We start from the raw sequence: 5,699 nt of genomic DNA on the forward strand, positions 1-5,699 counted from the left end.
GGATCTTCTTGTAGTCATAACTAGGCCTAGAATTGTGGATCTCCTCCCCCTAGCGGACTGTATGAAGAGGAGATTGATACTTGATAGCTAGTTCTTGTTTTCTGGCTCGGGTTATCACTACAAAAAAATACACTTCCGTGATGATACGTGTTTGCCACAGTAGGTCACGTTTTCTGTCATGCATGTACATCCATGACGATTTTATGGCAGAATCAAGATAGTCATACATGTGCTGTCGTAGAATGTTCCATGACATTACAAAAATTGTCATCATGGAAGTGTCCACTTCCATGACGATAAATCATGTGTCACAGAATTGCTTTCGTCAAGGGTGACCGACACGTGGCATCCACCGTAACGGAACACCGTTAAGCTATCGGGTCTAGTTTTGGATCCGATAACCCGTTAACAGCCCGGACCAATGGGGATTTTCCATGTGTAAAATCATCATTGGCCAGGGGAAACACGTGTTGCCTCACGGTTGGGACAAATGTCATCCACTCATTGGACAGGAGGCGCCTATGATAGGTCAACACGTGGCACGGCCCAACAGTGGCCCATTCCGGTGAAAAAGGTCAGCCCAGTAAAAACTAGCAGACCGGCCCATATAAGGCCTACTTGTGTCAGGTCCATTTAATCCCACGACCCATACGATGTGCCAATTCGGCCCGTCAACGGCCCGTTAAAGATTTGAGACCATTGCAGCCCATCGTCGGTTCGAGCCCGTTACTATATATTTGGGCTCAATATCGGCTTGATGAGATTTTGGCCTATTAACGGCCCATTCAAGGGATGGGCCAATTTTCAGGATGTACATCTTTCGGCCTTTTAGCGACCCATTTAAGTGTTGAGATAATTTCCGGCCCGGTGTGTCTTTCAGCCCGTTGACGACCCATAAATCAGTTGGGCCATTTGTAGTCGGACCTGAGTTTTGGCCTTTTAGCGACCCATTTAAGTGTTGGGCCAATTTCCGGCCCGGTGTGTCTTTTAGTGTGTTGACGACCCATAAATCAGTTGGGCCATTTGTAGTTGGACCTGAGTTTTGGCCTTTTAGCGGCTCATTTAAGTGTTGGGCCAATTCCTGACCCTGTGTGTCTTTCAGCCTGTTAACGACCCATAAATGAGTTGGGCCATTTGTAGTCGGACCTGAGTTTTGGCCTTTTAACGGCCCATGCCCTTCATGGTCCAATACCAGGCCGGTTTCTCTTTCGGCCTGCTAAAGGCCCACAACACAGTTGGGCCATTTACAATACGATCTGACTTTCGGCCTCTTAGCGGCCCATGCTCTTCATGGTCCAGTACAAGCCCGCTGTCTCTTTTGGCCTGCTAAAGGCCCAGAGTATAGTTGGGCCATATGTAGTCCGAACTTAGTAATGGCATGTTAACGGCCTGTGAAATCAAATGGTCCCACCTGTTGCCGCTTGATGTCGGCCTGTTAATGACCCGGGAGGTAAGAGGGCCGACCATTAACTTTTGGCCTGGTAATGACCCATTAACTTAATGGGCCCACTAAAGTTCTTACATGTCTTTAGGACAAATTTGATAATTTGAGCCCATTACGACGAGCAATTATGCACAGGACCAAAACCGATCAAGCAAAGGTATGGCATACAGGGAAAACGTTGCACATCCAACATATATTACAGGAAATTACATCCACTGGGCAATCAAAGATTGATGCCAATGCAAATAAATGAACAGAACCTAACGATCTACAATGTCACAATCTGCAACCGCAGCACGGATGACGCCCATAAGCATGTGGGCAAGTTCTTGCTGCTTTGCTACACTGTCTCTGAAAACATTGATCAGTTGTTGTTGCGCACGAATCTGCACCTCTGATTCCTCCACCATTTCCATCATTGCTTCAGCCATTAATTGGTTCACAAACATACATTTTTTTCGTTGTATTCGAGACAGAGGATACTGAACAGATTCAGATGGCGATTTTGGTAGGCTTGTATTATTGATAGTGGAGAGTGTCTCGACCACTGCATCATAACATAAATTAGGAGGGGAACCAAACAGATTAATCATGAGTTATTGCCATATTACCTGGCCTAGATTTATTGGAAAGAAACAATGGGGTTGCCTTGCTGTTTTCAGAGTTTGTCTTCTTATCTTCAGCAGCCTGAACCAAGTTAACACACTAGCATTGCTATCATTGGCCAAGTCAGATAATAGGAAAGCAACATTGACACAACGAACATTTGGGCAACTAGCCTACCCCAAATTAACACAATATGGCACAGCTATCATCAGCCAGGTAAGGTAATACGAAAGTAACATTGACACAATGAATGAATGGGCAACCAGAGCAGCACTACAATTCAGTAATGTGCATGATATGAGAAAGTACACTCATGCAGCTACATATGCAAAACTACCAGGCAGTTTTCTTTACAAAAATCAACATTGGCGCCTTTAACATTTTGCTACAACTAATTTTAGACCAGATAAATGTTGGATTCACGCTGATTAACAAAATACATGCCGATGTAAAAATATAGTGACATACAAAAGGTACTTATATCAGCATTGGAGCATAGAGAATTCCCGCAAGATATTTTCCTCGAATACAATCCCAATGGAGGAAGTCTTCTATCATTTAACCTTATTTTCTAAAAGAGAGATGGATAAGAAACATGTAGAAAATATGATCAGAATGCTATAAAATTTCATGATGCGAGGGTACGCACACGCTTCTTAGAATGGAGTTGACATTCTTTTGCTGGACTGGAGCGGACTAGTTCTTTGACCATTGGAATCTGCTTATTATCAGTGGGAGTTGGGTTTCTTTGTGCTGGAGCAGTATCTATGAAAAATGGAGTTGGTTTATTATCTCTTGGCGTTTGGATCGTTTGCAAAGACCTGGTTTGTAACCCTTCAGATTCTAACATAGCCGTCTTCCCATTGCATGCCTTATATAGAAGAATGGTGCTTCAATTATAAAACATGCTACAGCAGAGATGGAATAGGTACTCAAGAATAGAAATACATGACATATTGACATGTATTCCTTCCATCCGGAAATAAATGGATGGGTCTAGGTATATTTCAGTTCTACATACATCCAGTTTTATCCATTTCTGCGATATGTAATCCGAACGGAGGGAGTATGATGTAAGAGCTAGGGATACGGCAGGACAACACAGTAAAAAAACACTGAAAACCCACTGCAGAACCAAAGTATTCAAACCCACTGATATGAGATAGTACACTCATGCAGCTCAGGATGCAAAACTACCAGGCAGTTTTCCTTACAAAAATCAACATTGTGGCCTTTAATCATACATTTTTCTACAATTAAATTTAGATCAGATAAAGGTTGGATTCACGCCGATTAACAAAATACATGCTGATGTAAAAATATAGTGATATATAACAGGTACTTACATCTGCATTGGAGCACCGAGAATTCCTGCAAGAATCTTTTCTCACAGATGATACCAGTGCAGAAATTCTTCTATCTGTTAAGCTTATTTTCTAAAAGAGAGATGGGTAAGAAACAGGTAGAAAATATGATCAACATGCTATAAAATTTCATGATGGAAGGATACACACACGCTTCTTAGAATGGAGTTGACATACTTTTGCTGGACCGGAGCGGACTAGTTCTTTGGCCACCAGAATCTTCTTATTATTAGTAGGAGTTGGGTTTCTCTGTGCTGGAGCAGTATTTATGAAAACTGGAGTTGGTTTATTATCTCCTGGCGTTTTTTTGCAAAGACCTTGTTTGTAACCCTTCAGATTCTAACATAGTCGTCTTCCCCTTGCATGCCTTGTATAGAAGAATGGTGCTTCAATTATAAAATATGCTACAACAGGGAGATGGAATAGGTAGTGAAGAATAGAAAGGCATGACATATTGACAGGTATTCCCTCCATCCTGAAAAAAATGGATGGGTCTAGGTGTATTTCAGTTCTAGATACATCCTTCTTATCCATCTCGGCAACATGTAATCCGGACGGAGGGAGTATGGTGTAAGAGCCAGGGATACGACATGAAAACACCGTAAAAAACACTAGTTGAATGTAAAACTATATGCTAGCGGAATACGTACAGAAAAAACTAAGGCAACATACATGTGTATGATTGGGAAACTAAGATGGCATTGCAACAGAGCACTAGAACATCACTTCAATGTAAAAAAACATGGTATGGTAGACAGATGAAGTACATACTGATGAATAACAATGCATACGATATTCAGAAGCATGATGTCCAAATTAAGTAGATGGCATTGTGATAGAGTAGAATGACAGTACTTGAATTTGAAAACATGTTATCATGAATGGAATAGGTACTGAAAAATAGGAAGGCATGACATATTTACATGCATGATCAGCATGCTAAGCACATGGCATTGTAACAGAGTAGATACACTCCACGACATTATATGCATGTTGTACCCATATCACGGGCCAAGTTAGAGCATGGACCATGTGGGGTGAAGAGGATTCATCATCTTTTTGCAAGTCTTCTGAAGAATTGTCTTTACATGTTCCATCATATTGGGTATCATTGACATCAAGTTTATTGGCCTTTACATGGCTCCGTGAGGTTCTTGTGGATATATTAGTGTGTGCAATTATATCTGACATGCATGGAAGACAACTAGTAGTTAGATTTATGTAATGAGTGTCTGTAGGAGATGACATAAATAGTAGGACTGGGGCTAACTAGCAGCAACAGGACTCAAAAACTAAAGGGAGAACACAGATGAAAGCTACAGAATATGTACCGTTTGTACTTGAGATTAACTAGATGGCACAGAAAAGTATTAAAGAACAACATAGGTAATACTAGAAGTGGTATAATACTATAATCACCAGCCTGTGGGATAACATTGGCTGATGGATGATAACTATGGAGCAACGTTACCTAAAGAACAAGTATCTTAGCTGAACTATGGAACAGTGTTAACTCCTGAACAAGACCCATAAGTGATCAACATGAATATACAGTGAAATGTGATAATCTATTTTCCATGCTTAGATGAATAACAAAGCCATAAATGTTGCACACAAGTAACATGAGGGTACATCCTATCTGGCCGCCATCCATAGGAGTGAGCATCATGTGTTGACTTGTCGATAGCCCTGCAGTTGTTGTGGTTGTCCATGTCGGGCACGCGCATTCGATGCAGGGAACTGTTGAGTGGGGACTATAGCTCCCTTCTGTTGTATGCTTCCCTTGTTGGAGCAGCTGCGGTGAGTCGGAAGACGGTGTGGCTGAAGATGCAGATAATGTTGGGGAACGTTGCAGAAAACAAAAATTTTCCTACTCGTTTCACCAAGATCATCTAGGAGTTCATCTAGCAACGAGTGATTAGATGCATCTACATACCTTTGTAGATCGCGAGCGGAAGCGTTCAAAAGAACGGTGATGATGTAGTCGTACTCGACGTGATCCAAATCACCGATGACCAGCGCCGAACGGACGGCACCTCCGCGTTCAACACACGTACGGAACAGCCACGTCTCCTCCTTCTTGATCCAGCAAGGGAGGGAGGAGAGGTTGAGGGAGATGGCACCAGCAGCAGCACGACGGCGTGGTGTTGATGGAGCTGCAGTACTCCGGCAGAGCTTCGCTAAGCACTATGGAGGTGGAGGAGGTGTTGGGGAGGGAGAAGGAGGCAACCAAAGGCCAAGGCGTTCAAGTATGAAGTCCCTCCTCTCCCCCACTATATATAGGG

The sequence above is a fragment of the Triticum dicoccoides genome, chromosome 2B, assembly GCF_002162155.2.
Source record: "Triticum dicoccoides isolate Atlit2015 ecotype Zavitan chromosome 2B, WEW_v2.0, whole genome shotgun sequence".
Classification (NCBI taxonomy): domain Eukaryota; kingdom Viridiplantae; phylum Streptophyta; class Magnoliopsida; order Poales; family Poaceae; genus Triticum; species Triticum dicoccoides.